Raw genomic sequence first — 15,069 nt, forward strand, 5'->3', positions numbered from 1 at the left:
CACTATTCTTATCAGACCTGGAAGTTTCCTCCACACTTTTATTCTTATCAGACCTGGAAGTTTCCTCCACACTTTTAGAAAAATATCTCCAACAATGTTGGGAACTTTTGCTGAGGAAGAATGACATCACTTAATTTCCACTTTCCACCAACTGTTTCAGGAACATTGTTGACTACCAAACACTGGAGGACCCGTCCAAGTTGTTGGTGAAGCACCCTCAGAGTCTGTGCTGGTGACTCACTCACTGTGACTCACTCACTGTGACTCGGTTATGTTGGCCTCAGAACTTGGAATTATACACCATCTTGAGATTTGTCAGAAGATCGGCCTTTTCAGATGACAACTGTTTTGGCACCTTCCTCTTATTACCTGAAACATGAACAGGCATGGGATTTGAACTTCCTGAAAGACTGAAAATAAGCTGGGGGCCTGGGGGCCGCAGGTGGAGGGACAAGCTCCTGGTGTTTCAGCAATTGAACATGCAGAAATTAGCAAAAAAAACACCATTTAAAAATGTTTTAGTGTTTAAAGAATTGAAAAATGATCAACAGAGTTGACATAAATACATACTCTATTCATCCAAATGAACCACTATGTCTGTTTCAGTCACTATGCTATTTAGTCACTGCACTAATTATGTTCACATCCACAGGAACCACATGGGATAGCCTACTCTATACAGTATTTACAACCTTACTAGTGTTCACTTCACAGCTACAGATGGTTCATCTAGTTATTGACATTATTTACACATTACTTTGTCTGTTTCAGTCACTATATTATAATAATAATAATAATACCTGGGATTTATATAGCGCTTTTCTAAGTACCCAAAGTCGCTTTACATGTAGAACCCATCATTCGTTCACACCTGGTGGTGGTAAGCTACTTTCATAGCCACAGCTGCCCTGGGGTAGACTGACGGAAGCGTGGCTGCAATTTGTGCCAACGGCCCCTCCGACCACCACCTGTCATTCATCATTCAATTCACCGGTGTGAGTGGCACCGGGGGAAAAGGGTGAAGTGTCCCGCCCAAGGACACAACGGCAGCGATTTCTTTTTTGGATAGTAAGAGGCGGGGAGCGAACCTGCAACCCTCAGGTGTCTGGCACGGTTGCTCTACCCACTACGCCATGCCGCCCCATTATTTAGTCACTACAGTAATTATGTTCACATCCACAGGAACCACATGGGTTAGTCTACTCTATACAGTATTGACAACCTTACTAGTGTTCACTTCACAGCTACAGATGATCATCTAGTTATTGACATTATTTACACATTACTATGTCTGTTTCAGTCACTATGTTATTTAGTCACTACAGTAATTGTGTTTACATCCACAGGAACCACATGGGTTAGTCTACTCTATACAGTATTTACAACCTTACTAGTGTTCACTTCAAAGCCACAGATGGTTCATCTAGTTATTGACACTATTTACCGTATTTTTCGGACTATAAGTCGCAGTTTTTTTCATAGTTTGGCCGGGGGTGCGACTTATACTGAGGAGCGACTTATGTGTGAAATGATGAACACATTAGCGTAAAATATCAAATAATATTATTGATTTCATTCACGTAAGAGACTAGACGTATAAGATTTCAAGAGATTTAGCGATTAGGAGTGACAGATTGTTTGGTAAACGTATAGCATGTTCTATATGTTATAGTTATTTGAATGACTCTTACCATAATATGTTACGTTAACAAACCAGTTGGTTATTTATGCCTCATATAACGTACACTTATTCAGCCTGTTGTTCACTATTCTTGATTTATTTTAAATTGCCTTTCAAATGTCTATTCTTGCTGTTGGCTTTTATCAAATACATTTCCCCAGAAAATGCGACTTATACGCCAGTGCGACTTATATATGTTTTTTTCCTTCTTTATTATGCATTTTCGGCCGGTGCGACTTATACTCCGGAGCGACTTATACTCCGAAAAATACGGTACACATTACTTTGTCTGTTTCAGTCACTACAGTAATTATGTTCACGTCCACAGGAACCACATGGGTTAGCCTACTCTATACAGTATTTACAACCTTACTAGTGTTCACTTCACAGCCACAGATGGTTCATCTACTTATTGACATTATTTACACATTACTTTGTTTCATTCACTATGTTATTTAATCACTACAGTAATTATGTTCACATCCACAGGAACCACATGGGTTAGTCTACTCTTTACAGTATTTACAACCTTACTAGTGTTCACTTCACAGCCACAGATGGTTCATCTAGGTATTGACATTTACTTACAATAATTTGTCTGTTTAAGTCACTGTTGTTTAGTCACTACAGTAATTGTGTTCACATCCACAGGAACCACATGGGTTAGCCTACTCTATACAGTATCTACAACCTTACTAGTGTTCACTTCACAGCCACAGATGGCTCATCTAGTTATTGACATTACTTACACATTACTTTGCTTCATTCACACATTACATTCAAAATGATTAAACTATTCAATGTCAAAATATAAAGAGTAGAAACAATGAACAAAATGTCAGCTACTGTCTTGTTGTAAAACACCAATGAAAATGAAAGTTAGCATTTTGACAGGCTATACTGTAGCAAACATGTCTGCCATAATCATGTGTGTTCTTAAATGTGTATTCCACATCTTCCATGTCGATTTGGGCTTACATGGTAAACAACTCAAATGGAAACTGGGATTTCACATGAAAATACAGAAAAACTATTGGAGAAATCAGACTTATTTAGTGCATGGAAACTGGGACTCCACATGAAAATATGAAAAAACTATTGGAGAAATCAGACTAATTTAATACATGGAAACTGGGACTTCACATGAAAATACACAAAACCTATTTTAAAATCAGACTAATTTAGTGCATGTAAACTAGGACTTCACATGAAAATACAGAAAAACTATTTAATAAATCAGACTAATTTAGTGCATGGAAACTGGGACTTCACATGAAAATACAGAAAACCTATTTTAAAATCAGACTAATTTAATACATGGAAACTAGGACTTCACATGAAAATACAGAAAACCTATTTAAGAAATCAGACTAATTTAATGCATGGAAACTGGTACTTCACATGAAAATATGAAAAAACTATTGGAGAAATCAGACTAATTTAGTGCATGGAAACTGGGACTTCACATGAAAATATGAAAAAACTATTGGAGAAATCAGACTAATTTAATACATGGAAACTGGGACTTCACATGAAAATACAGAAAACCTATTTTAAAATCAGACTAATTTAGTGCATGTAAACTAGGACTTCACATGAAAATACAGAAAAACTATTTAATAAATCAGACTAATCTAGTGCATGGAAACTGGGACTTCACATGAAAATACAGAAAACCTATTTTAAAATCAGACTAATTTAATACATGGAAACTGGGACTTCACATGAAAATACACAAAACCTATTTTAAAATCAGACTAATTTAGTGCATGTAAACTAGGACTTCACATGAAAATACAGAAAAACTATTTAATAAATCAGACTAATTTAGTGCATGGAAACTGGGACTTCACATGAAAATACAGAAAACCTATTTTAAAATCAGACTAATTTAGTGCATGTAAACTAGGACTTCACATGAAAATACAGAAAAACTATTTGAGAAATCAGACTAATTTAGTGCATGGAAACTGGGACTTTACATGAAAATATGAAAAAACTATTGGAGAAATCAGACTAATTTAATACATGGAAACTAGGACTTCACATGAAAATACAGAAAAACTATTTAAGAAATCAGACTAATTTAGTGCATGGAAACTGGGACTTTACATGAAAATACAGAAAAACTATTTGAGAAATCAGACTAATTTAGTGCATGGAAACTGGGACTTCACATGAAAATATGAAAAAACTATTGGAGAAATCAGACTAATTTAATACATGGAAACTAGGACTTCACATGAAAATACAGAAAACCTATTTAAGAAATCAGATTAATTTAATGCATGGAAACTGGTACTTCACATGAAAATATGAAAAAACTATTGGAGAAATCAGACTAATTTAGTGCATGGAAACTGGGACTTCACATGAAAATATGAAAAAACTATTGGAGAAATCAGACTAATTTAATACATGGAAACTAGGACTTCACATGAAAATACAGAAAACCTATTTAAGAAATCATCCATCCATCCATCCATTTTCTACCGCTTATTCCCTTTGGGGTCGCGGGGGGCGCTGGAGCCTATCTCAGCTACAATCGGGCGGAAGGCGGGGTACACCCTGGACAAGTCGCCACCTCATCGCAGGGCCAACACAGATAGACAGACAACATTCACACAAATCAGACTAATTTAATGCATGGAAACTGGTACTTCACATGAAATGTGAAAAAACTATTGGAGAAATCAGACTAATTTAGTGCATGGAAACTGGGACTTCACATGAAAATATGAAAAAACTATTGGAGATATCAGACTAATTTAATACATGGAAACTGGGACTTCACATGAAAATACAGAAAACCTATTTTAAAATCAGACTAATTTAGTGCATGGAAACTAGGACTTCACATGAAAATACAGAAAAACGATTTAATAAATCAGACTAATTTAGTGCATGGAAACTGGGACTTCACATGAAAATATGAAAAAATTATTGGAGAAATCAGACTAATTTAATACATGGAAACTAGGACTTCACATGAAAATACAGAAAACCTATTTAAGAAATCAGACTAATTTAGTGCATGGAAACTAGGACTTCACATGTTAAATGATTTTAACACACATTGTAGGTTGCAAAAAGAGATAGAAAAGACATATTTCCAACAATAGAGGGAACAATGAAGTCAACAGCCCACTACTACAAGAATAGTGAGTACTAAAAGGAACAAAGAAGTCAACAGCCCACTACTACAAGAATAGTGAGTACTAAAAGGAACAAAGAAGTCAACAGCCCACTACTAGAAGAATAGTGAGTACTAAAAGCACTTAGTGAGTCACATCTACTGAGGAAGGACAAAGATGGCGGCGTGAAGGAGAGGCATAGATTTTAGAGTGGGCATCGATGTCAGCACTCAGATTTGTGCACGCTTTGTTTGTGTACATGTTGGTGCATCTGGGCGTGTGCCTACACATTGTGGAAGTGCACACAGTGACTCACTGCGCCAGCTGACTTACTCTCGGGTCAGCGAGCAGCGGCGAGTGTCTGAGTAGGCACGTTATGGAATGCACTCGTGCCACGGGAGGACGAGGCAGGCGGTGAGGAAGGAGTCTTCATTTGACATGAAGAATGGCTTTTTCACGGTCTTACTTGGCCTCCACCTCCATTGATTTATTACTATTTATTTGCTTTGGCCACAGTCTCCAACGTGGCGCTTCAAGAACCATATTGGGTAACTTATGTGGGCGTGTGTATTTATGACTGTGAGCTCTTATTAACACACTATGTGGTGGTCAGATGACTTGGTTGTGCAAAACCCAAAACACGTTTGTTTATCAGGTGACATTTACCGTATGTTCCAGGCATCAGTAATTAAGCCACGCCCACTAAACTTTAGAAGAAATAAATATATTTACATATATTGGCCACACCAGACCATAAGCAGCAGATATATACCCTGGTATGAAAGCTTCTGTAAATTATTTACATAGCTTAATGGTTTCCAAACGGCGTCTGTAACAAGGCAGTAAAACGGCTGTTCAAACAAAACAGAAGTCATGGTCATGGACCCACTAGCTGCGCGAGCTAGCTCTCCAATCTGCTAAACAGACTCAACGTTTTGGTGAATTTACTGAGGAGTTTGTAAAAGTGAAACAATACAAAAAGGATGCCGTTGTAAGTAAATAATACGAACACAGCTAGCTTCATTACTTTACGATAGCAACGTGCTATGTCCGTAGGAGTGTTTTCATAGAAGCCTCATATATACACGTTGTGAAATTCATTATTTACAGAGAAATATTTTGTAAATGTTTATTTACATACCTTAATTATTACCAAACGGTGTCTGTAACACGGCAGTAAAACGGCTGTTCAAACAAAACAGAAGTCAAGCTAGCTCTCCAGTCAGCTAAACAGACTCAATAACTCCACGGTGATGTTTTGGTGAATTTACTGAGGAATTTGTGAAAGTGAAACAATACAAAAAGACTGTTGTAAGTTAATAATACTAACACGGACACTCGTAAACATGTTAGCATATTAGCTAATGCTAATGACGCTAGCTTCCTTACTTTACGATAGCAACGTGCTATGTCTGTAGGAGTGTTCTCATATAAGCCTCATATATACACGTTGTGAAATAAATTACTTACAGAGAAATATTTTGTAAATGTTTATTTACATACCTTAATTATTACCAAACGGTGTCTGTAACACGGCAGTAAAACGGCTGTTCAAACAAAACAGAAGTCATCGTCATAGACCCACTAGCTGCACAAGCTAGCTCTCCAATCAGCTAAACAGAGTCAATAACTCCACAGTGACGTTTTGGTGAATTTACTGAGGAATTTCCACCCATCCATTTTCTACCGCTTGTCCCTTTTTTGGGGTTGCGGGGGGTGCTGGAGCCTATCTCAGCTGCATTCGGGCGGAAGGCGGGGTACACCCTGGACAAGTTTACTGAGGAATTTGTGAAAGTGAAACAATAGAAAAAGAATGTAAGTTAATAATATTAACACAGACACTCGTAAACATGTTAGCATATTAGCTAACCCTAACGACGCTAGCTTTATTACTTTACGATAGCAACGTGCTATGTCTGTAGGAGTGTTCTCATATAAGCCTCAGATATATACGTTGTGAAATAAATGTTTATTTACATACCGTAATTTTTTCAAAACGGTGTCTGTAACACGGCAGTAAAACGGCTGATCAAACAAAACAGAAGTCATGGTCATGGACCCACTAGCTGCGCAAGCTAGCTCTCCAATCAGCTAAACGGACTCAATAACTCCACGGTGACGTTTTGGTGAATTTACTGAGGAATTTGTGAAAGTGAAACAATACAAAAAGAATGCCGTTGTAAACATGGACACTCGTAAACATGTTAGCATATTAGCTAATGCTAACGACGCTAGTTTCATTACTTTACGATAGCAACATGCTATGTCTGTAGGAGTGTTTTCATGTAAGCCTCAGATATATACGTCGTGAAATAAATTATTTACAGAGTAATATTTTGTAAATGTTTATTTACATACCTTAATTATTACCAAACAGTGTCTGTAACACGGCAGTAAAACGGCTGATCAAACAAAACAGGAGTCATCATAGCTGCGCAAGCTAGCTCTCCAATCAGCTAAACAGAGTCAATAACTCCACGGTGATGTTTTGGTGAATTTACTGAGGAGTTTGTGAAACTGAAACAATACAACAATAATGGAAGTTAATAATACTAACACAGACACTCGTGAACATGTTAGCATATTAGTTAACCCTAACGACGCTAGCTTCATTACATTACGATAGCAACGTGCTATGTCTGTAGGAGTGTTCTCATATAAGCCTCAGATATATACGTTGTGAAATAATCTATTCACAGAGAAATATTTTGTAAATTATATTCCCAAACGGTGTCTGTAACACGCCAGTAAAACGGCTGATCAAACAAAATAGAAGTCATGGCCATGGACCCAAAAGCTGCGCAAGCTAGCTCTCCAATCAGCTAAATAGAGTCAATAACTTCGAGGCAACGTTTTGGTGATTAGACTGAGGAATTTGTGAAAGTGAAACAATACAAAATGTCAATGTAACGAAATACTAACACAGACACTCGTAAAGGTGTTAGCATATTAGTGCATGCTAAAAACGCTAGTTTCATTACTTTACGATAGCAACGTGCTATGTCTGTAGGAGTGTTTTCATACAAGCCTCAGATATATACGTTGTGAAATAAATTATTTACAGAGAAATATTTTGTAAAAGTTTGTTTACATACCGTATTTGTTTCAAAACGGTGTCTGTAACACGGCAGTAAAACGGCTGATCAAACAAAACAGAAGTCATGGTCATGGACCCACTAGCTGCGCAAACTAGCTCTCCAATCAGCTAAACAGACTCAATAACTCCATGGTGACGTTTTGGTGAATTTACTGAGGAATTTGTGAAACTGAAACAATACAAAAAGACTGTCGTAAGTTAATAATACTAACACAGACATTCGTAAACATGTTAGCATATTAGCTAATCCTAACGACACTAGCTTCATTACTTTATAATAGCAACGTGCTATGTCTGTAGGAGTGTTCTCATATAAGCCTCAGATATATACGTTGTGAAATAATCTATTTACAGAGAAATATTTTGTAAATGTTTATTACCAAACTGTGTCTGTAACACGGCAGTAAAATGGCTGATCGAACAAAACAGAAGTCATGGTTGTGGACCCACTAGCTGCGCAAGCACTCAATAAATCCATGGTGACGTTTTGGTGAATTTACTGAGGAATTTGTGAAAGTGAAACAATACAAAAAGAATGTAAGTTAATAATAGTAAAACAGACACTCGTAAACCCGGGGGGAAAAAAGGGAAAATTAGCAGTCTTTGCTGAAGGCTAATGTTTGGATGGTGTCTACAATTTCCTGGGTACATATTCAGTGTGCAAAATGAAAATGAAGTGGTTCAGGAACACTTCAGATGCCCGAGCCCACATTTTAGCCCAGCACCAGGAGCTAAAAGAAGAAGAACAGCTGCCGCTAACGACCCCTGAATGCACTTTGCTGCCTCACTAAACTGCCACTAACTCTATAGTTGCATGCTGCATTTTGTAAGATCAGCAAAATAAATGTTGCCACTTTGTCGAGCGTTTGAAGCGGTCTACACGGTGTCAGATGATGACATCAAACACTGACAGAAGGAACCCGGTGACATCACCAAAGTCCATGGCACACCACAGCCAGGTGGAGCAGGTCCACTGCTAGGTTTATGTAGGCACATACCCATAATTAGTAGTCAAGAAGGCAATATTCATCTGCAGTAAAAGTTATTAAAGATGAATATTATGTGTCAGTAAACATCTGGACAAGATGTTTTTTAACATTATTTTGTAGGAAAGGTGTGACCAGTAGTGACATAATGTTTAATTTAACATCAAACACCTCTATTACGTGCCTAAGAGGAACATCAACATTTGATTTCTAAATATAGAACATTTTCTCTACATCACAATAACTCACCTACTCCATTTTATAAAATGTTATGGATTTATTATATTGTAAAGTTTCCTTGTGAGGAACCATGAAATATTGTCAACATTTTCTTAGAATAATTATGTGTAAGTTATCACGCAACTCTTATGCTTAAAGGCCGTTGCTATAGTTACTATCAATTGTGCTGAAGTTGTACTTTTCTATCTGTGCAAAGGGACAACTTGCAATCTTGGATTGCGAGTCGTCTCGTATCAGTGTTTGTGTCCAGAACCGGCCTGCTGACTGCCAAGGGCGAACATCGAGTACCGTGACGCAGACAAAGCAGAGACAGTGCGATATCACAAGTGTCAGCACATTTGCATTACTGAATGATCATATATTGTGTCTAACTGGGGCTGCTGAAATTACCCCCCTTCCTTCAGAAGCAGCCTCAATGATTTAACCAGGGACCTCCCAAATAAATAGAGGAGCATGTGGGACTGTACCTCAGAGCGTAGGTTGGAACTGTAACTAAGTGTACAGCCCAATACATCTCTCCTCATTGAGCTAAATGTAACTCTGTCTCTGCATGATTCCTTGCTTCTTGTCTGTTTAATAGATGTCATCAGTGTTTGAACCTGACATCTTCTTGGTCCTTCGAGCCAAGAAGATGTCAATTCTGGGCTCCTTCACGTAGATTATAGTTGACATTACCAATATTTTGGTACGGGTACCAAACTGTCTTTCGATACTTTGATATTTTTCTAAATAAAGGGGACCAAAAAAACGGCATTATTGGTTTTATTGTAACAAAAAATTTTAGTGTACATGAAACATATGTTTATTATTGTAATTTAGTCCTTCAATAAAATAGTGAACATACTAGACAACTTGTCTTTTAGTAGTAAGTAAAGGCTCCTAATTAGTCTGCTGACGTATGCAGTAACATATTGTGTCATTTATACACCTATTATTTTGTACACATTATGAGGGACAAACTGTAAAAATTGATTATTAATCTACTTGTTCTTTTACTGTTAATATCTGCTTATTTTCTGTTTTAACATGTTCCATCTACACTTCTGTTAAAATGCAATAATCACTTATTCTTCACATGAAAATACAGAAAAACTATTTGAGAAATCAGACTCATTTAGTGCATGGAAACTTGGACTTTACATGGAAATATGAAAAAACTATTGGAGAAATCAGACTAATTTAATGCATGGAAACTAGGACTTCACATGGAAACTGGGACTTTACATGAAAATATGAAAAAACTATTGGAGAAATCAGACTAATTTAGTGCATGGAAACTGGGACTTTACATGAAAATACAGAAAAACTATTTGAGAAATCAGACTAATTTAGTGCATGGAAACTGGGACTTTACATGAAAATACAGAAAAACTATTGGAGAAATCAGACTAATTTAGTGCATGGAAACCTAGTGAATGGGGGTAAAAAAGTGTTAAGGTTGAGCCAGGAGTTACCCTCTTATTTAATTATTCCGTCCCACATCATCCCCCCCCCCCCTTCTCCCACTAGCCCATCCGCTTCTTAACGCTTCATAAAACCCAGACGGGACCATGGCGTACGTGCCGCCCCCATTCAAGTCAATCAGGCCTCGTAGCAACAGCCCCTCCCACGTCCTTATATCCAAACAAGTCCCTCCCTCTCCGCTCCCGTCTTGCCTTTTAAGGGATGGAGGTCCTGCTCCACATCCACGCCCCCCCCACCGTCTGTACCGTCGGTCCGCCGGGCTCCACTGCAGCAACGTAGGAAAGGTAAACAGCAGCCAACAAAAGGAGGTTTCTTTTTCATTAGAGCAGCAAACACGTGCAGGTGCTCAAACACACCAAACATGGGGGGGATGACCCGGGAACAAGTCAGTCCTGTTCAGGAGGACCACGCCAGCAGATTGTTGTCACCAGCACTGCGCAGCGAGGGTAACCCTGATCCCTTTTCAAACGCCTCGCTACGAGCGCCTTGGCAGCGAATACAGAGCAGCTTGCACGCGTTTGTGCCGCACCGCCATCAATCCTTTCACAAAAGGAGGCAAAAGACCAAAAGGTGTTTGTGTAACATAGCGCTCGCCCGTCTAACAATCTGCGCAAAATGAGTGACTCATCCCGGTTGCCACGGCAACGCGGCTCGTCGGGGATCATTTAAAGACCATTATTGTTAACCCTGCGAAGAATCGATAAGACGACTTTAAGAGGTGGAGGAAGCGTGTGTGTGTGTGTAAGATGTACGCGTGGCAGTGTGTGTGTGTGTGTGTGTGTGTGTGTGTGTGTGTGTGTGTGTGTGTGTGTGTGGGCGTCTCTCCTTTGCTTTAGGCCATAGGTGGGGCTTGAGAAAATATTTCAGCAGTGCGGTTACTCGCCTGCTCCTCCAGCACATAAACGGACAAACGGAGCTTGAAGCTGCTTTGCACTCATTTGTGATGACCGAAGACAATTGCAATGTCAGCGTTACACAAACAGAGTTGTCAGGCCATCCCTGCCTGATGTCGGACACGTCATGCCATGGGGGGCTTCCTGGGCCCAAATAGTCGATTTCCCGCACCAATACATATTACGTTTTACTAGGGGTGTAGCGGTACGTGCATTTGTATTGAAGCGTTTCTGTACGCGGTTCCAGTTCGGTTCAGAGGTGTACCGAAGGAGTTTCCACACGGACATATTAAGTAGCGTAACGTACGTTGTGTAAACAATGCACACCGAGGCACAACACACGGCATGCTAGCAGCTAACGGGCTAGGATAGACTGACCATACGTCCTCTTTTCACCGGACATGTCCTCTTTTGCGGAGCTGTCAGGGCGGAGTTTCTTAAATGCCTCAAATGTCCGGCATTTTGAGTTAGGGTTGCGTGTATTTTCAATGTACGTTCAGGGTTAAGAAGGGGTTGAAAACAAAACAAACAGCAGCATTGGTGAGGGAGGGGCAGAGACAGAGAGAGAGAGAGAGTTATGATAAACGTGCATGCGTCGCCAGGCTCTGCTTTTTATCCATAGATTTATCACATTTAATTTTTTATTATCTATAGCAGGGGTGTCAAAAGTGTGCCCCGGAGGCCATTTGCGGCCCACAGCTAATGTTTTAAAGGCCCACGGCACATTCTAAAAATACTATTAAAGTAAACAAAAACATAACAAAAGTGAAATAATAAAACATGTAATTTAGAAAAAGTTGCAATGTTGACTAATAAAACAAAGCAGGTTTTTTTTCTTTCAAACTGTCATTGCTCAAAACATAATATTGAATCAAAATCAATGTTATTATGAATTATTGACCTATCCAAGGTTCCCATTACTTCACATCAAATATTACACTAAGAAATATATTTTTGGTGGAAGATTTTGCAAATTTGGTAAAAAAAAATTATATTTTGTTGTTTTCTTACTGTACCGAAAATGAACCGAACCGTGACCTCTAAACCGAGGTACGTACCGAACTGAAATTTTTGTGTACTGTTACACCCCTACTTTTAAAGATGAAGGAGCAGAAAGTCTAAGTCTAATTTTCCATATATAAAAGTTAAAGTTAAAGTGCCAATGATTGTCACACACACAAAATTATTCTCTGCATTTGACCCATCCCCTTGTTCACCCCCTGGTAGGTTAGGAGAGCAGTGAGCAGCAGCGGTGGCCGCGCCCGGGAATAATTTTTGGTGATTTAACCCCCAATTCCAAGCCTTGATGCTGAGTGCCAAGCAGGGAGGTAATGGCTCCCATTTTTATAGTCTTTGGTATGACTAAGCCGGGGTTCGAACTCACGACCTACCAATCTCAGGGCGGACACTCTATCCACTAGGCCACTGGGTAGGTTATAGGGTTATAGGGTATTAGTCGCACCGGACTACAAATGGCAGATACATACGTTGTTAAATGAGTTATTTACACAGAAATATTCACAAACCTTAATTGTTTTGTAACAGGGCAGTAAAACGGGTGATCAAACAAAACAGAAGTCATGGTCATGGAACCGCTAGCTGCGCAAGCTAGTTTTTCAATCAACTAAACAGTTCATATTTTTTATAGAATGTATCGAGCTAAGCTGGCAACAAACATACGTCATCAGAAGTTTCGACACGCTCTCTCATGCTACTGACTAATAAGCTGTGTCCAAACCTCTGACTCCATCATCAAGCTCAGTCCGCATAGAGAAGGACCGTATTTTCCGGACTATAGAGCGCACCGGTATAGATTTTACACCCACTAAATTTTACAAGACAAATATATTTTCCATATATTAGCCGCGCCGGACTATAAGTCGCAGATATATACGTTGTGAAATTAGTTAATTACACAGAAATATTCTGTAAATGTTTATTTACATACCTTAATTGTTACCAAATGAAGCAATGTAGCATTCTGGTATATAAGCCACACCCACTAAATTTTAGAAGGAATTTTTTCTCCATATATTAGCCGCACCGGACTATAAGTCGCAGATATATACGTTGTGAAATGAGTTATTTACACAAAAATATTTTGTAAATGTTTATTTACACACCTTAATTGTTTCCAAACGGACTATAGAGCGCACCGGTATAGATTTTACACCCACTAAATTTTAGAAGAAAAAAATATTTTCCATATATTAGCCACACCGGACTATAAGTCGCAGATATATATGTTGTGAAATGAGTTATTTACACAGAAATATTCTGTAAATGTTTATTTACATACCTTAATTGTTACCAAATGAAGCTACAAAATAACATGTTTCAAGTTTCAAGTTTATTCACAATACCATATTACAATTACAACAGTAGTGAATATCATTTAAGGATGGTGGTAAGTGACATGTCCCTCCCCCCCCCAATTTGGTGGAAGATTACCGTATTTTCAGACTAGAAAGCATTCTGGTATATAAGCCGCACCCACTAAATTTTAGACTGAATTTTTTCTCCATATATTAGCCGCACTGGACTATAAGTGGCAGATATATACGTTGTGAAATTAGTTATTTACACAGAAATATTTTGTAAATGTTTATTTACATACCTTAATTGTTACCAAATGACGCAATGTAGTATCTGTTAGTCTACAAAATAACAATATCAGCGTCTCCGCTTGTGTTCAATGAAAATTATTGAACACAAAACATTATGGCCGTTAGCGAAAAGCATCCATAAATAGAAATGTTATGGACGGCTAGAAGACAGAACTGCATTTCTACTTCTGGTTCTAAACTTTTTAAACAACAGGAAACACTTGCAGGCGTTCACCTCGCAGCGAGCGAACTCGTCTGAAAGACGGCGCCGTAGCACAAACCGTAACACACCTTTTTCAGTGTCTTTGCATGTGCTTAATGAACATTGAACACAAAACATTATGGCCGTTAGCGTAAAGACTAATCTAGTGCATGGAAACTGGGACTTGACATGAAAATATGAAAAAACTATTTGAGAAATCAGACTAATTTAGTGCATGTAAAGCGAGTGAATGGGGGTAAAAAAGTGTTTATGTGTTTGCAACATAGCGTTGAGCTAAGAGTTACCCTCTTATTTAATAATAAAAAAAGGATCCATAAATAGAAATGCTATGGATGGCTAGAAGACACAATGGCACTTCTACTTCTGGTTCTAAACTTTTTAAACAGCAGAAAACACTTGCAGGCGTTCACCCTGCAGCGAGCAAACTGGTCCGAAAGACGGCGCCGTAGCACAAACCGTAAACACACACCTTTGCACGTGATTTGCGACAATTGCGTTATGGCCGTCGGCGAAGAAAAATCCATAAATCAGCCGCGCCGTTTAATAAGCCGCAGGTTTCAAAGCGCACAGTGGGGAATTTACGGTGATCAATTTGCCTTCTCCTATTCTCTCCTCCGCGCGCCCCCATCCCCCGCTCGCAGGGTCTCTTGCAGGAGAACATGGAGATAACAGCTGTCAGGGGCCCCGGGGGAGGGGGGAGGGGGGGGGGGGGGGGGGGGAGAAAAGAGGTCAAACAGTAAAGAGA

General features: G+C 38.9%; 1 protein-coding gene across 5 annotated transcripts in view; it reads right to left on the reverse strand.

The window, feature by feature from the left end:
- Positions 1-15,069, reverse strand: part of LOC133617161 (RNA binding protein fox-1 homolog 2-like) — a 139,335-nt gene that overhangs the window by 56,020 nt on the left and 68,246 nt on the right. The window lies entirely within an intron of this gene.

The sequence above is a fragment of the Nerophis lumbriciformis genome, linkage group LG16 (assembly GCF_033978685.3).
Source record: "Nerophis lumbriciformis linkage group LG16, RoL_Nlum_v2.1, whole genome shotgun sequence".
NCBI classification, from domain to species: Eukaryota; Metazoa; Chordata; class Actinopteri; order Syngnathiformes; family Syngnathidae; genus Nerophis; species Nerophis lumbriciformis.